Source organism: Dermacentor andersoni, chromosome 1 (assembly GCF_023375885.2).
Source record: "Dermacentor andersoni chromosome 1, qqDerAnde1_hic_scaffold, whole genome shotgun sequence".
Taxonomy (NCBI): domain Eukaryota; kingdom Metazoa; phylum Arthropoda; class Arachnida; order Ixodida; family Ixodidae; genus Dermacentor; species Dermacentor andersoni.
The window spans coordinates 405,360,784-405,381,560 of NC_092814.1; the positions used below are offsets into that span (position 1 = coordinate 405,360,784).

Genomic DNA, 20,777 nt, shown 5'->3' on the forward strand with positions numbered 1-20,777 from the left:
AATGAAAGCTATATATAAGGGTTGGTTATATTCCGCACATTTCTCCATCACCTGATTGATAGGGTGAATATGGTCTATTGTTGAGTAGCCTTGACGGAAGCCTGCCTGGTCCTTTGGTTGACGGAAGTCTAAGGTGTTCCTGATTCTTTTTGCAATTACCTTAGTAAATACTCTGTAGGCAACGGACAGTAAGCTGATCGGTCTATAATTTTTCATGTCTTTGGGGTCCCCTTTCTTAGGGATTAGGATAATGTTTGCGTTTTTCCAAGATTCCGGTAAGCTCTAGGTCATGAGGCATTGCGTATACAGGGTGGCCAGTTTTTCTAGAACAATCTGCCCACCATCCTTCAACAAATCTGCTCTTACCTGATCCTCCCCAGCAGCCTTCCCCCTTTGCATAGCTCCCAAGGTTTTCTTTACTTCTTCCGGCGTTACTTGTGGGATTTCAAATTCCTCTGGACTATTCTCTCTTCCATTATCGTCGTGGGTTCCACTGGTACCATACAAATGTCTATAGAACTGAACAGCCACTTGAACGATCGCATCCATATTAGTAATGATATTGCCGGCTTTGTCTCTTAACGCATACATCTGATTCTTGCCTATTCCTAGTTTCTTCTTCACTGCTTTTACGCTTCCTCCGTTCCTGTGCTTAATATATTTCCATAATATATTTCCTTATGCCAGCCAATCCGACATCATTCTGGTTAACCTCCCTGCCCTCTGCTTCTCTTTTTCCTTCTTTCCTTCCCCCCTTTCTTCTAAAACTGAAATTCAAAACAAGGTTAAAACCCTGAAAATGGTGTAATTTTCATGGCGCGGCTGTGCACTACCTCCGGGATCGGCCCCGAAAGAGGCCGCGTTACTGCGAGAACGCTCGTCTTCGTGCATAGCATTCGCCGCCAGCGTTTCCCGGTAAGCATTACAGTTACGTAAGCTGCAGTTGCCGGGAAGCGTGAGAAGCAGTCGGGGGAACTTTGAATGGTATCGTGTTGCACTCTTAAGGGCAAAGCTTCAGCGTGCCCCAACTTTCTATTCCTAATGACACCAGGAAATCGAGCGTCATGCCAGCAACACTCAGTAATGTAATCGGGAGCGCACACAATGTTCTCGCACACCTTCTGTGATGTGCTGTAGCGCTTAGGTGCTTCTTGTATAATGTAGAAGAATACATTGTAAAGGCAGAAGTGCACGGCTGGGCACGTGCATTTAAGTTCATGAACTTTATTTGCGCGAAGAAAACCTGTCTATGCTTTCACACTTGCTTCATAGGAAGCCTACTGCACTATCAATATGCCGGCTGTTTCTAACTGAACCAAATAAAAATACTTACCTATATAAGTCTTGGTGAGATTATTTTATCATTCGAGTGTTCATATTGGTAACGTCAAGATGCGGAGTTGAGACGTTGTGTGCGTAATTAACGTAGCTATGTTCATTATATTCTCAAGCAAACAGATATTGTGTTCATAGATTTTCGTAAAGCATTTGACAAGGTATCACATAACAAATTAATCCATAAATTAGGCTATTATATAAAAAATGAACAGATACTTACATGGATCAGAGCCTATCTTACTAACAGACACCAATTTGTCACCCTAAACAATACTACTTCCAACAATACAGAGGTTGCCTCTGGAATCCCCAGGGATCCGTTTTGGGACCACTTTTATTTCTATTATTTGTAAATGACATAGTCGCAGAACATTCAGTTTCCGTGAAACATTACGCAGATGACTGTATTTTCTATGAAAAGATATATTCTATATATTATCAGGGGCGTCTAAATAATAACCTGGCAAAGGTCACTGCTTGGTGGGAACAATGGCAATTCTATTAATTTTCAAGAAACTGTTTTTATGGGAATCACACATAAGAAAGAACCTCTTCAATTTGCATAATATGTTCACAACGTATCTCTATCACAGGTAAGAGAGTACAAATATTTGGGCCTATGGATAACCAATGAGCTTTCCTGGACGAAGTACATAGATACTGTTGTTGCAAATTCTTTGCGTAAACTGTTTATTTTTTTGAGGCGCTCACTGAAATCATCTACGTCTAGTGTTCGGTTACTGGCGTACACTTCCTACGTTCGTCCGTTGTTGGAATATGCCGTAATTATTTGGAACCCATTCACTTAACCAATATTAAAAAAGTGGAAGGTGTACAGCATAAGGTAGTTAGGTTTGTTTTTAATTCATAGGGCCGTGCGTCTGTTGGTTATCTCATAAGACGCAGTGGATTACCCCCGGTTACTGTGCGCAACCGTATCTGTCAATTGAAGTTCCTCTTTCAACATGTAAACGGCCATTATGAGGTTAACACTTCCCAAGTTTTTTACTCACTCATCAGGTTATAACACAAGACTAAGGCATGCTTTCGAAAAAGCTCTGTAATCTAATCTCTGAAATCTCTAATTAAAACTTCTGTTTCTGTACACACAGCACCTATTGACTTCCAATATGGATACACAAATAATTCAATGGAACGTCAGAGGTCTTCTTAGAAACCTTGATGATGTGCAGGAACTCAACCTAAAACACAATCCAAAAGTGCTCTGTTTGCAGGAAACACACCTAAAATCACAACACACACACTTTCTCCTGCCGCATGTCACGTTTCGCAGAGATCGCGGTGATGGTGTCGCCATTGTTATCCATAAGAGCATTGCGTGTCAACTTTTACAGCTACAAACGCCTCTTGAAACAGTGGCGGTTCGAGCTGTTCTCCTAAACAAACTCATCACCATTAGCTCTGTTTATATACCCCCACATTACAAATTATTGAAACATGAATTTCAATCCTTTATTGATCAATTGCCAGAACCTTATGTTGTTCTTGGCGATTTCAATGCGCACAGCTCCCTGTGGGGCTACTCTCGTATAAATGCGCGAGGTCGTCTTCTTAAACAGTTCCTTTTTTCTTCTGGCGCGTGCTTTCTGAATAAGAAGGAACTCACATATTACTGTCTTGCAAACAGAACTTTTTTCCTCAATTTATCTCCAGCATAGTATCCCCGTCTATACTGCCTGAACTCGAATGGGAAGTTATTAACAATCCTTGCGGGAGCGACCATTTCCCCATACTGCTGAGAACAGATAAAGAAAACGAATATCTACCACAGGCTCCTAGGTGGAAGATCGATACAGCCGACTGCGATTCCGAACTCTGACAAGAATCTCATGGAATGACATGTCTTCTTTAGAAATTGATGCTGCTGTGGAGTATTTCACAGTGTTCATAATAGATGCCGCGTCAAAATACCTATCCGAAGTAAGTGGTTTCGCATGCTAAGGACGTGTACCATGGTGGAACAACGAATGTACGATCGCCCGTAGGAAACAGAACAAAGCGTGGGGATCGTTACGCGCCTCTTCCACTGCTGAGAATCTTATTAACTTCAACAAAGTAAAGTCTCAAGCCAGGAGAACGCGCCGACAGGCCAGAAGAGAGAGTTGGCACAAGTTTTTGTCGGGTATCAACTCTTATACAGAGGAAGCGAAAGTCTGGAACAGGGTTAACAGGATAAAAGGACGACAAACATATTCACTCCCCCTGGTAAACACACAAGGCGATACCCTGCTTGAACAAGCAGACTCTCTTGGCCAGCACTTTCAGAGCGTGTCAAGTTCCACCATTTATTCAAAACCCTTTCTCAACTATAAACAAATAGAAGAATGCAAGCCACTCATAAGAAAGTGTCGGCAGAAAGAACCGTTCTACCGCCCCTTTAGAATTGCAGAGTTGAGAGCTGCCTTGAGCGCATGCAAGAGCTCTGCACCGGGATCTGATAGAATCATGTATGAAATGCTGAAAAACTTACACAATGACACGCAAGTTACACTACTTACATTTCCCAACACTATCTGGGACGCAGGGTACCTTCCGACCGCATGGAAAGAAGCCATTGTGGTCCCCGTTTTAAAACAAGGCAAAGATCCTTCCGCAGTGGCAAGCTACCGCCCCATAGCCCTCACTAGTTGCATTTGTAAGGTATTTGACTTAGTAGTTCTGCGGAAACCCGCAAGGTGGAGAGAAGTAATGAATAAAGGGAAAATCAGACATCCACCCGTTCGTAGCAATTGCTACAAAGGAAACCCATACGGGTTCCTCGAAAGAAAAGCCTCATATTTGAGGAAAAAGCCGTCCTGGTCCGGGACTCGAACCCGGGACCACCGCCTCTCCGTGGCAGCCGCTCCGGAAAGGCGGAGCAATTGCTACGAACGGGTGGATGTCTGATTTTCCCTTTATTCATTACTTCTCTCCACCTTAGGGGTTTCCGCAGAACTACTATGTCAAACTCTTGCCTTTGCTTCGTGTTGTCGACAAATTTGACTTCGCCCTGCCATCTGCTAGCCGCCTGGTTAGCTCAGGTGGTAGAGCGGCTGCCCCGGAAAGGCGGTGGTCCCGGGTTCGAGTCCCGGACCAGGACGAATTTTTCTTCAACTATGAGGCTTTTCTTTCGAGGAACCCGTATGGGTTTCCTTTGTAGCAATTGCTACGAACGGGTGGATGTCTGATTTTCCCTTTATTCATTGTAAGGTATCTGAAAAAATGATTAATCGGCGACTCATCCATTTCCTTGAACAGAACAAAATGCTTGATCCCTATCAGTGGGGCTTCCGAGAAAGGCGCTCCACAACCGACCATCTTGTACGTATTGAAGGAAATATCCGGGAAGCATTTATACATCAACAGTTCTTCTTATCGATATTTCTCGATATGGAAAAGGCGTATGACTCAACGTGGCGATACGGGATCTTGCGAGACTTATCGGAAATGGGCATTCATGGTAATATGCTAAACGCAATAAAAAGCTACTTGTCCAATCACACCTTCCGGGTAAAAGTCGGCAATGTGCTGTCACATCCTTTTACACAAAAAACTGGTATACCCCAGGGTGGCGTGCTGAGCTTTATTGTTAAGATGACAACACTTCGTGCTTCCTTGCCACCGGGCATTTTGTATTCCGTCTATGTGGACGACATTCAAATAGGTTTCAAATCCTGTAACCTCGCAGTGTGCGAGAGACAGGTACAGCATGGTTTGAACAAGGTGTCAGGGTGGGCAGAGAAAAATGGATTTAAAATCAATCCTCATTAGAGTTCTTGTGTTTTGTTTGCAAGAAAGAGAGGCCTGGTTCCGGATCCTTGCTTAGAACTGTGTGGACAATAGATACCTGTAAACAAAGAGCACACATTTCTAGGTGTTATACTTGACAATAGACTCACTTTCGTCCCACACATTAAACATCTTCAAGAAAAATGTGTGAAAACAATGAACCTAATGAAACTTCTATCCCAGACTACGTGGGGTAGTGACAGGAAGTGCCTAATGAATCTCTATAAGAGCCTAATCCGGTCACGATTAGATTATGGTGCCGTGGTATATAACTTTGCCGCCACGAGCGTGCTAAAGATGCTAGACCATGTTCATCATCTAGGTATCCGCTTAGTCACGGGCGCTTTCAGAACAAACCCGATTGAAAGCTTATATGCCGAATCGAATGAATGGTCTCTCCACCTACAGAGATCATACATCAGCTTTACATATTGCCTTAAAGTGCGCTCTAATCCTGAACATCCATGTTTTGATACCGTTACCGATATGACGTGCGCTACACTTTTCAGCAATCGTCCCTCCATAAGACAGCCTTTCTCGCGGCGTGTGAAGGAGCTTAGCGATGAAATGCATGTCCCACTCCTGGAGCATCGCTTAATGCACCTAACCAAGCTCTTACCTCCTTGGGAGTGGCAGGTTATACAATGTGGCATATCCTTTATAAAAGTTACAAAGCACGCTTCTGAGGCCGAAATCAGAATTTATTTCCTAGAACTTCACTACAAACACTCCTGCGCAGAGTTCTACTCAGACGCTTCGAAGTCAGATGCCGGGTTATACTATGCAGCCGTCGGCCCATCCTTCTCGGAATCCGATGTACTGCATCCGGAAACAAACATCTTTACGCCCGAGGCCTACGCATTAGTCTCTGCTGTGAAGCATATAAGAGAATCAAAACTTCCAAAAGCAGCGATCTATACAGACTCTCTAAGCATCGTGAAGGCCTTAATGGCACTCTGCAAACATAAAAATTCCGTATTCAATGAACTATATTTGGTCTTGTGTAAAGCGTACTCATCTAGCCAGAATATCAAAATGCTGGGTCCCTGGCCATAAGGGAATCGAAGGTAACGTTCTGGCGGACGAGATGGCCACGTCAATCACATCGCAAGCTGTTAACCCTACCGCTGATGCGCCTGTCACAGATCTGAGGCGTTTCTTACGAAATAAACTGCGAAACCACTGGCAGTGCACGTGGGACGCGCAAACAAATAACAAATTGCAAGTTATAATGCCACAGTTAGGTTCTTGACCCTCCGTAACAAAATCACGGCGAACAGATGTCTTATTCTGTCGCCTCAGAATAGGACACACATTTGGCACCCATAATTATCTGCTTACTGGAAGTGAACATCCAACCTGTGTTAGATGCGGCGAGAGGTTGACCGTCCTCCATGTGCTCCACGAGTGTCGGGAAGCCGAATCGGAGAGAAAGAAACATTCTCCGCTTGCATACCATTTTTACATCCCTCTACACCCGGATAACTTTCTTGGTAAGGAACCACTTTTTAACACCAAGCAGTCCTCGACTTTTTAAATGATGTTGTCCTACATGTATTAAGCCCAATAAACTCGTAGCGCATCCTCTTTTCAGAGGATGCCGCTGTGATAGATTTTTTATATAGCACATGCCTCTAGGCCCTTGTGTCTCAAGGGCTCTAACGAGGCCGTGGTGCTCTAGTGAATTTTAGAATCTTATACATTTTTATATGGTATTATTATTTCGTAATGCACCTGAATGCTCATTGTACACGTCTTTTCTCAATACCATAATCTTATTACACATAGACTTTACGCACATTAGAGCGACCATTTTTTAGGGCCCCTTTACAGCCACGTCCCATCAACTTCATAGAAGTCATAACTCCACTGCAAACTCATCAACGCTGGCTTGGCGCTCTTTGGCCATACCTGGCCCATGCGCCAATAAACACCATACATTCATTCATTCATAATGGAATGCTTTATAAATAACCCCCATGAACGCACGAAATAACTGTTTAATATATTCTTTTTTCCCTAGGACAATACCAGAATGGAATGATCTTAATTCTGATGTTGTTACTCAGGATTCCTTATCAATGTTTGAAAAATGCTTGCAAATGTTATGAATTCGCGTGTGATATTTGCTCGTGTTTTTTTCTTCTATGTTATGTATTCTTCACCAATGTCTGAAAATGCCTGCATATGTGATGAATTTTGTGTGTGTTTACATGCTTGCATATTTCTATGTATACCCACCCTGCTATGATCTGATTCCAGATCGCAGTATCTATAAATAAATAAATTTTTTAAATAAGTATTGATCTCAAAAAGCTAAGAAAATGAGTAGTAAATGAGCTGAGAGAAGACATTTTGGCTGAATATGCTTCTGTAAGAGCTATGCGAACAAATATTTTCCAATTAAATGATCTCAAAAAGCGTAACTGACGCAGAGAAAGAAAGTCTGTAAAGTCAACCTGACCGCAGTTTGCCTTTTGTGATGTCAATAAGATGGCTCCGTAAGCGTGTTCCTGGTGGACAGTCCCCTTTCGATATTTATTAAGAGGAAGCTCTATCTCGGGTGGCGTTGCAGGAGTTGATATGACAGTCAAGATGGACATGGCCCGTGGTGCTAACATCCAATGGAAGGACGAATTGAAAAGAAAGAAACAGAAACAATTGTATGCGTCGGATGTCGACATGAGAAGGAAGAGAGCTGCTGCTCTTGTAAAGGAGCTTGAACTGAAGAGGCAAAGGTCATCAATGATGCACAAGTTGAGGGCACCTTGTTACAGAGGTGGGTGCAGGGGTGGGTGCAGCGGAGGCGTAGAGGTAGAGTATCCTCCTCGCGTGCAAGAGGACCGTGGTTCGAATTGCGGCGCCACGCAATTTTCCACCCGATAAAAACAATGCAATCTGCGTGTTGATAAAATTTTATAAACAGGCTTGGAGTGCGGCCTGATCCCGGTGACCAGAACCGGTAACCTAATCCCTCACCAGAGCAGGATTGGCCACCCTGGTGCAGTATCGGCCCCAACCTCCTATATGAATACGACAATCAAACCCCGGCCCTAAGTCCCCAGCAGCTGAGAAGCAACTGACCAAGGCAGCGGCCAGACCTGTGACGCAGCAGAGTGTGCTAATAATCCCAGTACCCGGACAGGCCGCCATTAGAATCTGAACTTGACAACGTGTAACGCTAGAACATTATCTAGTTAGGCGAGTTTATCAGTGCTATTGGAGGAATTCGAGGGCAGAAAATGGGATATACTAGGGCTCAGTGAAGTTAGGAGGACAAAAGAAGCACATACAGTGCTGAAAAGTGGGCACATCCTGTGCTACCGAGGTTTAGCGGCGAGACGAGAACTAGGAGTCGTATTCCTGATTAATAAGGATATAGCTGGTAACATACAGGAATTCTGTAGCGTTAACGAGAGGGTGGCAGGTCTTGTAGTGAAACTTAAGAGGAGCCAATTGAAGGTTGCACAGGCCTACGCTCCTATATCCAGTCATGATGACCAGGAAGTGGAAAGCTTCTATGAAGACGTGGAATTGGCGATGGCTAAAGTCGAAACAAAATACACTATACTCATAGGCGACTTCAATGCCAGGATAGGCAAGAAGCAGGCTGGAGAAAAGTCAGTGGGGGAATATGGCATAGGTTCTAGGAACAGCAAGGGAGAGTTATTAGTAAAGTTTGCAGAACAGAATAACGTGCGGATAATGAATACCTTCTTCCGCAAGCTGGATAGCCGAAAGTGGACGGGGAGGAGCCCGAATGGCGAGACTTGAAATGAAATGGACTTTATACTCGGCGCTAACCCTGGAATCACACAACATGTAGACGTGCTCGGCAAGGTGCGCTGCAGTGACCATAGGATGGTAAGAACTCGAATTAGCCTAGACTTGAAGAGGGAACGGAAGAAACTAGTACATAAGAAACCGATCAATGAGTTAGCAGTAAGAGGGACAATAGAGGAATCCCGGATCAAGCAACAGAAAAGGTATTCGGTTTACTCAGGAAGACGACCATAGTGTTGAAGCAATGAACGACAATCTTATGGGCATCATTAAGGAGTGTGCAATAGAAGTGGGTGGTAACTGGGTTAGACAGGATACCGGTAAGTTATCACAGGAGACAAAATATGTGATTAAGACACGCCAATGTATGAAAGCCTCCAACCCTACAGCTAGAATAGGACTTGCAGAACTTTCGAAGTTAATCAACAAGCGTAAGACAGCAGACATAAACAAGTATAATATGGATAGAATTGAACATGCTCTCAGGAACGGAGGAAGCTAAAAGTCGTGAAGAGGAAGCAAGGAATAGGCAAGAATCAGATGTATGCGTTAAGAGACAAAGCCGGCAATATCATTACTAATATGGATGAGATAGTTGAAGTGGCTGAGGAGTTCTATAGAGATTTGTACAGCACCAGTGGCACCCACGACGATAATGGAAGAGAGAATAGTGTAGAGGAATTTGAAATCCCACAGGTAACGCCGGAAAAAGTAAAGAAAGCCTTGGGACCTATGCAAAGGGGGAAGGCAACCGAGCAGGATCAGGTAACAACAGATTTATTGAAGGAAGGTGGACAGATTGTTCTAGAAAACTGGACGCCCTATATACGCAATGCCTATTGACCTCGAGCGTACCGGAACCTTGGAAGAACGCTGACATAATCGTAATCCATAAGAAAGGGGACGCCAAAGCCTTGAAATGTCATAGACCGATCAGCTACTGTACGTTTCTTACGAAGCATTTACTAAGGTAATCGCAAATAGAATCAGGAACACCTTAGACTTCTGTCAACCAAAGGATCATGCAGGATTCCGTAAAGACTACTCAACAATAGCCCATATTAACACTATCAATGAGGTGATAGAGAAATGTGCGGAATATAACCAAGCCTTATATATAGCTTTCATTGATTACAAGAAAGCGTTTGATTCAGTCAAATCCTCAGCCATCATGGAGTCAATATAAAATGAGGGTATAGACAAGCCGCATGTAAAAATACTGAACGATATCTAAAGCGGTTCCACAGCCACCATAGTCCTACATAAAAAGGCAACAAAATCCAAATAAAGAAAGGCGTCAGGCAGGGAGATACGATCTCTCCAATGCTATTCACAGCGTGTTTAAAGGAGGTATTCAGAGACCTGGATTGGGAAGAATTGGGGATAAGAAATAATGGAGAGTACCTTAGTAACTTCCGATTTGCTGATTATATTGCCTTGCTTGGTAACTCAGGGGACCAATTTCAATGCATGCTCGTTGACCTGGAGAGACAAAGTAGAAGGGTGCGTCTAAAAATTAATCTGCGGAAAACTAAAGTAATGTTTAACAGTCTCGGAAGAGAGCAGCAGTTTACGATAGGTAGGGAGGCACTGGATGTGGTAAGGAAATACATCTACTTAGTGCTCGTAGTGACCGCGCATCTGGATCATGAGACTGAAATAATCAGAAAAATAAGAATGGGCTGGGGTGCGTTTGGCCGGCATTGCCACATCATGAATAGCAGGTTGCTATTATCCCTCAAGAGGAAAGTGTGTAACAGCTGTGTCTTACCAGTACTCACGTACAGTGCAGATACTGTCGTGTTTCAGGCTCTTAGAAGTGGCACCATGATTCGCCCCGATGACAATTCGAGACAAGAAGTCGTCACCCTTATTGTGATAACGGATCAGATTAGTTAAGGCAGCGCTGAACTTCTCCGTCTTCTGGCGGTAGTTCAAAATCTTGGGCAACCTTTGCGCACACAAGAGCGGATAACCGAGATGTTCATGAATTATGGCGTGAACCAAACCATGACTGATGTTCACAGGCTCTACCAGATCATCGATGCTTATCCTCCGTTCTTGTCTCATCACCTCATCAACGTTTGCAATTTTGTTAGGGGTGATTGCACGATCGTTTCGGCCCGGCCTAGGACCGTCTTTGCAACTTTCACGTCCTTCTTTGAACCGTTTGCTCGAACGCTTCACAGTGGCCAATGAAATGCAATGTTCAACGTACACAGCAGCCATACGGCGACTAATTTCTTTTTGGGAAATATCTTCAGCTGTCAAAAACCTCAAAGCATCACGCTGCTCAACTTGTAGAGCGTCCCTTATTCGCGCAACCATGTTCAACCCAGTGTACGAAAGCATTAAACAACCTTGATACTCACAGCTGCGTGTCACTATTGTAACGTGCATGCCTCGCAGATAGATAATGGACCGAACAATTATTGCACGGCGTGGGTTGGCTCACTTTCATTTTACTCGCCTTCGTACATTAGAAATGCGAAGATACAATGGAATATACCAATGCGAAGATACAGCTTGATAAAAGGCAAAAAATGTCACTGGAAACAAAGTTCACTGCACGTATACACAATAGCCCGCAACTCGATATTTAAATATACGTATAAGTGTCCGACAAATCTAGGTACCTAAGAAACGTCACAGTATACAATGCGTCAAACAAGGCAAATAAACACGTTGCGCAATTAAGAGATTCACAGAATCCTTGGTACCACCCCCATTCCATCCACTCCCCCCAATGTATAGCGCGCGTTGGAAGGCGGCGTGCTTGCTCCCCACTTTTCTCTTTTGCGCACACAAGACTGAGCCACCATCGTCGTCTCACCCATCCCAGCCCCCCCCCCCCCCCCCCCCATCCCCCTCCCTATGCTTTCATTCGCACATGCAGCATGCTGCGCGCGGTGACGATGTTATCACTCTTGGAGTTTATACGAAACATGAGGGTGACGGCAACGGCAGGAATGCGCCTGCAGTGTCATTATAATTGCTATCGCAGTACTATATAATAAGACTATCTGGAAACTGAAGCGTCCCGGGGCCCAATACTGTCCGCAAAAGAAGTAAAAAAATCGAACTTTCACCATACAATTCGCTGCGCCACAACAATGTCTTTTTTTTTTTTTTGGCGCCGGGGCGCCGAAATAAAAAAGCGCAAAGTATGTTGGCCAGGAGTCGAATGCCTACTTTGGGCACCTAATGCAGCTACCGATAGAATATCGAAGAAAATGTGAGACGCTTGGTCCACCGAGAACCATACGCATACTGCTCGGTATCCTACACTGGCGAGATAAGAATTTCCGGAGAGGTTGCACTCAAGCGAATGAGGTGCAATTCGTCGAGTCCCCACAGTGATGGAGGCGAGCGACAGTAGTTTCTTTCTCTCGTATACTAGCCAGAATGTGCCCAAAACCCTGACAGGCAAAAATCCACTCGGCCAGAGAAAAGCGAACGCGCACCGAAGTGCGCCGCGCGGTGGTCGGAGCAACACGAGAAAAACCCTCTGGCAGCCCGTGGGTAGGGTAGCGAAGGCAAAAAAATTGAAGAGGCTCAATGTGTCCTCGCGAATAAACATCGAAGTAGAAAAAATAAATAAGGACGTAGTTACCTTGGCTGAGTTTAGCTCTTGACACGGATGCTTTGGCGCAGGTGAAAAAAAAATGTTGATATTTTTTTATGTGCCATGACGGCACAAATCAACCACCACAACGCTTCATCTCATCCGACCTCGCTGCTGGCTTTCTCAACTTGTCTCATAGTGTGTTGATTTGGCTTGTCTCATTGTATGGTCCGATGTAAGGCTTTAGAAAAGTCAATGCACCTTTGGCGTCCAATATTTATAGTAACATAAAACCCACAAAGTTCCGCATTTGAAAATCTAAAGCACAACTTTGGAAATGTCAGTGCACCTTTCACATCAAAAGATTGAGAACTTTATACCCATAAACTTCTGAATTGACATCCATGCGCTTTGTAGATTCCGCGGCCTGCGCAAGATGCCGTGACGAGCCCGTTCGCCATCAAAACGCCCTTGAAACTTTGTGGTGGAATGGGGCTGCTTGGCGTTATGTGACTCCCGGTGCATGGGTGCTGCCGCAAAATCCAGCCCAAGTTCGCAAGGTTCGCGCTGAAATGTCTTTTCGAGCATGAAAAAGACACTCTAGAGAACATTCAGAATGATTTCCGGCACCGGGGTTTGCTTGGGTGGGTGGCGCATGGTCAGCACGAAAAAAATTCGGGGGGGGGGGGGGGGCTGAAGCCCCATCAGCCCCCCCCTCCCTGGCTACGCCCCTGACACACACACACACACACACACACACACACACACACACACACACACACACACACACACACACACACACACACACACACACGCAAACGCACAGAGAGAGAGAGAGAGACAGAGAGTGAGAGAGAGATTTAAAAAATTAAATTTTGGGGTTTTACGTGCCAAAACTACTTTCTGATTATGAGGCGCGCCGTAGTGGAGGACTCTGGAAATTTCGACCACCTGGGGTTCTTTAACGTGCACCTAAATCTAAGTACACGGGTGTTTTCGCATTTCCCCCCATCGAAATGCGGCCGCCGTGGCCGCGATTCCATCCCGCGACCTCGTGCTCAGCAGCCCAACACCATAGCCACTGAGCAACCACGGCGGGTCGTGAGAGAGAGAGAGATACGACACATATTAGCCACATTTATGCGATACGACACATTTGTGCGCGTCCACGCCTCACTCACGCGTAATGATTTACACACGCACGCACACGGAACTGCACGCACACACAAACGCGTGTATGCTCGCACACGTATACCCGCACTCGTGCGCACGCAGATTCAAATATGGAGACACAAGCACGCACGCACAATGAAGGTGTGTACACGCATGTACAATCCCGCTCCTTCCCAGCTGCCTCGCAAAAACATGGGCGCGCAAACAGACTGAATGACACTCGTTCAGCAATCACCGTTCAAACTCAAGCTGTAAAATATGGCCTTACGGTTTAAATTTGGCGCTTATTCAAGTCAATGTGCCCTCTGCGCATAGCGTACAATACCACTTGCTCCTGTTGTGTGAAATGACCGCCCATCCCCGACCGAAACACTGTTTTAACGCACCACTAATGTACCGACTAAGTGCCATAAATGCACATGTTGTTGCAAACGACAACCTATTGGCGCAGACAGTTGAAGCTCGTTGATACTTGGCTATTATATAGAAATAATATTGTTTAAAATTTTGGCCATACAGTTACGCATGTGCATTGCCGTGAATGTTCAGAGTATGGTTAAGGTGTAATGGCCAGAATTCCTGAGTATGTCCATGCTACAAGGCACGATAGTATCTTTTTAACGTAACACAAAGACATGCGCACGCCTGTTATTATCTTCTCCAAGGAGAAAAATCCGATAATAAAAGCGATGACTTAACAAATAAGCAACCCAGTAGTACGTTTTAGAAAGCAAGAATATACAATGTAATATTTGAAGAGCACTCCTGAAAAATCCAAAACTGAAACCAAATCTTGACTTTTATGTTACGGCGATATGGTGGGAGACTATCGATCTGAGTCCTAAGTGGCGTTAAAAAAGATACACCACGCAGCACGCCATCGAACCACTGCCAGCATGACGTGGAACGATATGTGGGAGCAATTAAACGACTCCACCACGGCTTCCAACGTTTGAGCGAGTGATACGGTCGGGTGTTTATAGATACCACGTGAACTTGCATGATTGTGTGTCAAAAATCGCTTTTGGGAACAGTGTTACGCCATATGTAGAGAGTCGACATAGACATCAGTCGAAAGCTGAGTCTCCGCCCTAGATACCCTTCAGCGGCTATCCCGATGGACGCCGTACATTTATCACAGGAGCCGTTTTTGACTCAAAAATCCATCAGAAATTTTCGTCGTTTCCATAGGCTTCTATTGCAGAATTTTTAACCCCTCTAGGAACAGAATTCTTGCTTGCCACAGCGTGATCACTGCATTTGGCTCGTGTGGATTGTCTTCCAGAACCTGTATGTCACCTACCTTTTTCAATAATCGACCTGCAGCTTTTGTTATTCGCGAAAAACCCGCTGGTTTCATTGAAAACGCACTAGCTTCGTGCCAGGGCCTCTTGGGGCGCTAGTTAGTACGTGTCCAGAAAAGCTGGATATGTTCACATTTACACGCGCCCACGCATGCACACATGCATAAACATGTACACACGCAGGTTCGCGCATACTTACAGAGGTACAGCACATGCTCGCCCGCATTCACTTTTAAATGCGCCCACGCATGCACACACGCACGAAAATGTACGGCCGCACGTTCGCGCACCCTCACACAAATGCACACACACAGAGGTACGACACATGCTCGATCGCATTCACATTTACACGCGACCACGCGTGCACACACACACAAAAACTTACGCACCCACGCACGCACGTTCGCGCACGCTCACATAAGTGCACACACACAGAGATGCGACACATGCTCACCCGCATTCACATATACATGTGCCCACGCATGCACACATCCGCAAAAATGTACGTACGCACAAAGGCAGGTTCGCACAAACTGACACAAACGCACACTCACAGATACGACGCATGCTCGGCCGCATTCACATTTACACGCACCCACGCACGCACACACGCACAAACATGTACAGACGCATGCACACACAGACGCACGTTCACTCACACTCACACAAACGCACACACACAGAGATACGACACATGCCCGCATTTTCCGTTTACAAGCGCCCACGTATGCACACACGCCCAAAAAACTACGCAAGCACGCACACACGTACGCAAGCTCGCGCACACTCGCACAAATACACAGACAGAGATACGACACATGCTTAGCCGCAATTCGTATTTACAAGCGCTCACTCAACGCTGCAGGCCCTAAAATGTACGGACACACGCACGTTCGCGCACACTCAAACAAACCCACACACACACAGACACCAGGTATAGTGAACAGTTCAACGAAAGTTAGTCTGGTCAGGCAACATGATTATGAAGCAATTGCGGTCACTGAGCAAGTGAAGCTGAAGATAACACAAAGACGCTTCGGGACCCGTACGGGTTCCTCGATCACACTAAAAGCGGGCAAGAGCCGCAAGTCGTTTTTATGCCAAAATGTGACGTAGAGAACGTATGTAATTGGCAGGCAGATTTCTTTAAGTCCTGTTGATACTGTTGTTCATGATTTGAATAAATAGATTCTAACAAGAGTCGCGTCATCGGATCATTTCCCTTAGCTATTATAGCAGTGTTTTTCCAATCGATGCGGTGACTGTGACTATCGGCGTGCTCGTCAAGGGTGTCCGAGGCTCTTCTTCTAGTGGGAGACGTGCCGTGCTCTCTTAATCTTTCGTGAATGTGCCGGTTTCGCCATTGTAACCGCAGCTGTAACCTGCCGACAGCGAAGCTCTTAGCCGCCTATTCTCAAGATACCATCTTCGAATAGCACACATGCCATCAAACCAGCTGACAAATCAGCTTATTAACGAAAAGGATCGGCTTAAAAGCATGAATTACCCCGGTGTCATCAACAACGCACCATGCGCAAACTGCAGCTGCAGTTACATCGGCGAAACCAGAAAATTGACGAGGAGATTAAAAGATCGCCAAAGGGACGTCTCCAACAAGAAACAAGCCTGGAACGCCCTTGCCGAATACGCCAATAATCGCAGTCACCACATCGATTAGGAAATCGCTGCTATATTAGTTAAGGCAAAAAATCTGTTGGCGCGACTGTTTGAACCTTTATTTATTCAAACTACGGACAACAGTATCAACAGGACTGATGGAAGTCTGCCAGCACACACCCGTTCTTTACGTCAAATTTTGGCATAAAAACGACTTGCGGATCTTCGCCGCTTTTAGTGTGATCAAGGAACCCGTATGGGTTTGGAAACGTCTGTGTGTTATTTTCACCTTGACTTGGTTAGTGACCGCAATTTCTGCATCAGATACGACGTATGGCCACCCCCATTCGCATTTACACGCGCCGACGCGTGCACACACACTCAGAAATGTACGCACACACGCATGCACGTTCGCGCACGCTCACACAAACCCACACACACAGAGATACGACACATGCTCGCTCGCATTCACATTTACACTCGCCGACGCATACACACATGCCCAAAAATGTACGTACGCACGCATGCACGCACGTTTGCGGACACTCACAGAAACATAAGCTCACAGGTACGACAAATGCTCGATCACATTGAAATTACACAGCGGACAGCAGACTCTCTAAACCTTGGGCTACCGCATCATCGTCGACAGCAACGAGTACACCAGCCATAAAAGAACAAGCACCTTCGGCGCAGTCCTGTGGGCTTGGTGACTGTGCCAGTGCACGGACCACTAATCAGTTCACTTACGCTATGCAGGTTGGTGAACCTTACGTTATGTTTGCAAAAAAAACAAAAAAAAAACGAGCAGTTATTGCCTGGTACAGCTACCGAGCCCACGGTACTGTGTTACTATTGTTACCGAATGTGGTAATGTAATGCGCTCGCTACTACTCCAAGCTGGAGATATTGAATATAACCCTCGCCCTTCTACTGAAGCCCTTCTCGCTGAATTGCGTAACCTGACTAACAGCCAAGCGCAGGTAATTGCAGAAATACAAGGCCTAAAAGCTAAACTTGGCAATACTGACTAAACAATAGGCAAATTGAACGAAAGACTAACAGATCTCGAAAATCATTATCAGGCATTGGTACCACTGCGGAAAGAAATTGAAATCATGCGCATTGGCACAGAGCGTACTGCCTCTCGAATTTCGGAGCTGGAAGCCCGTATGGATGACGCCGAGCACCATTCGAGGCGGAACAACCTAATCTTCTACGGCATTCGCGACCACTCCTGCTCGGAATTATTCGCAGAAACAGAGCAGTTGGTCGCAAACTTCTGCCGCGATAATTTACAGCTAACCTTAGAACCAAGCGATATAGAGCACACTCTAAAAATTTTCACACCGGTTGTGTAATGCGGGTGTATTCATCTTTTCACCCTTGTAAACACCCTTGAAACTCCCTTTTTTAACGGAAAAGGGTGTTCAACAAGAAAACACCCTTGGAACACACCAGTCTTTCTAATTTACACCCTAATTATAAGGGAGTAAGTGAACAAGCTTACAGTATATGATAAATAAACATTGACAGTTAAGGCGTTGATATTGGCTATACATGAAACGCGCGCTACCTGCGCTTGAATCAGGTAGCTGGAATGATTAGATCGGGGCATCTAGGCAGCAGCGCACTGGCTCCGAATAGCGGTCAGAAATGAAGTTTCCCACGAATGTTCATATCGAACGGATGACACTAACGCGCAGACTTTGCATAGCCAGATATCTGCAAAAGGCCTCATATGATCAATGGCAAAATATTTACAATGCTAGCACTGATTACTTGAAGGTCTGCAACCAGTTAGGCTGGGAATGGTTAGGAGTGAGGGCTAACGGTAAATAGCTCACCAACTTACGGTTCGTAGATGACATTGGCATACTCAGCAACGCTGCAGACTATTTGCAACAAACGTTTGAGGACCTTGGCGAAGAAAGTGTAAGAGTCTGATTGAGAGTTAGTATGCAGAAGAGAAAAGTAATGTTCCGCGGCCTGGCGAGAGAACGAAAGTCATGGTCGGCAGTCAGCCTCTAGAACCAGCGCAGAAATACGTTTATTGAGGTTAATTACTCGCAGGGGCCTCTGATCAAGGAAATTAACAAAAATAAAAAATTAGTTGGATAGCTTACGGCAGTCACTACTAAATCATGAACATGGAGCTTGCTGCTAATCATTGCTGTCTACCGTTACTAACGTACGGGGCCGAAACTTGGAAGTTACCAAAGAAGCTTGGGAAGACGTTGAGTCCCGCGCAACGAGCGATGAAATGAAAATTATTAGGCATGACGATAATAGACTGGAAGACAGCGATGTGGATTAGAGAGCGAACGGGGATAGCTGATATTCTGGTTGACATTAAGAGGAAGAAGTCGTGCTGGGCAGACATTGCAATGCGTAAGGGAGAGAACTGCTGGTTCATTGGAGTTGAAGAATGGGTGCTAAGGGAAGGCAAGCACAGTCGAGGACGGCAGAGAATAATGCGGACATGATGGAATTGGGAAACTTGAAGACACGTGGACCCACTTAGCACAAGACAGGGGCATTGGAGATCGCTGGAGAAGCTTTCGTTCTGCTATGGACGTCAAAATAAGCTGATGATGATGATGGTGTTGTGACGACATCGATGCCAGCGTCGCGGCATGTCATTCATGTTACGTCATGCATGCGTGGCACGCACGCTCTGATAGCTCGATTTGCGTCAATTGCAAGGGGGGGGGGGGGACAAGTAGCGGCGTAGCCAAAGGGGGCACGCCGGGCACTTGTAACGCTCACTAACAGTAAATATTTTGCTACTATGGCAATGGCCCCGCTCCTTCCCCCTCCATGGTCAATTGGCACCCCCCCTCTCACACGAAAAACTTTTCTGGCTAAGCCACTGTGGGGAGGGGGGTGTAAGATTGCTCTAGACCCCTCCCCCTAACTTGTCAACGGAAACGGGGGAGGGGAGGGCAGCTGCCGCTGGGCCGCAAACCTTAGGCAGCCCAATTACCGGCTGAATTTCCCTTTGGACGTGAATACTGCTCTAATGTCATTACACTGTAGGATTCGCGGCGGTTCGAGGGCATGCGACAATAAAAAAAAACACATACAGCCGTCAGCAGGTCTTAGCTTGAGCAGATCTTTGGGAGCTGGGCAAGACTCATAAAAAAGAAAGTTGGCACCCCTCTTACATGCATTGTCAACTCTGGGTCACCGCTGACTGCACATTTCCGGTAAAAAAAATCACAGAGGAACTCCTCTCGGATTTGTCTAAGTATGCGTAAGCATTGTGACTCTTCCTCAACTACACGCAGTCCATGTCGTTATCAATGGTATGAGACTTGATCCGACGAGTATAAGCGACAGCGTTGCGGCGACACGAGCTGCTGTGGTCGGCGCGGCTGCGCCAAGTGAATGGCACAAGCAAAGTACCGCAGGTGGCGGGGCCAGGTGCGCTGGTGACGTTCCGTTCGTTTTGAGCCGTTATCGCTCTTTAGCACTTCTCGTCCGCGTCGAACCATTATCAACCGTTCTCTGGCGGCGACTGCTTGTGGCACGGCCACGCGAACCGTATCTTGAAAGCGAACTGCATTGTGGACAGAGTGTGCGCACTGCTGAAAACCTCACGCGCTGTGTTCTCACCGTTTACTTCGCTTTGAAAACAGAAAACAGAAAACCCATCTTGAAAGTGATCTGCGAAAAGCGCATAGTGCGGCATGAGCTGAAAGCTTCGTGAGCCCAGAGTTCTCGCCGCTTCGGTCACGTTGAAACGAGACCTAGCACGAAGGTGAATTCGCTCGCTCCGGCGTGTTCTATTTTGAAAGATATCGTGCGGTACGGACTGACGGACGGATGGTTTTTCTTGTTGGTTAAGTATAGAAATGCTTACGTTATAAAAAAAAATCGCAGGGTTCGCGAATTTCGCGGTAACAACCAACATCTACCTACTCCCCCGCCCTCCGCTGAACGATGCCGTCTTGATCGCCCCCTCCCAACCCCGGCAAAAGGGACACTACCTCTCTATCTCAGTTGAAGAAACGATGATGAAACGTTAACAACGACAAGAACGGCTTTCCTAACGAGTTGTCCTATGGCCTCCGTGATTTGCGCACGAAGCTGGCGCGCACGAAGCTGGCGCGCGCGAACCTGGGAGGCAATAGTTGGCCGCTTAAAAGCATAAAAAGACAAAAAGATAATGCCAAACGACACAGCTGAAAATTCAAACAAAGAAC

At 45.8% G+C, this 20,777-nt stretch overlaps 1 long non-coding RNA gene and 1 other non-coding gene across 2 annotated transcripts in view; one reads left to right on the plus strand and one right to left on the minus strand.

The window, feature by feature from the left end:
- Nucleotides 1-20,777, minus strand: part of LOC129381831 (uncharacterized) — a 113,815-nt gene that overhangs the window by 42,003 nt on the left and 51,035 nt on the right. The gene's annotated exons all lie outside the window — the stretch shown is intronic.
- TRNAS-GGA (transfer RNA serine (anticodon GGA)) lies at nucleotides 4,365-4,439 on the plus strand. The gene has a single exon. It is a non-coding gene; the product is annotated as a tRNA-Ser (tRNA).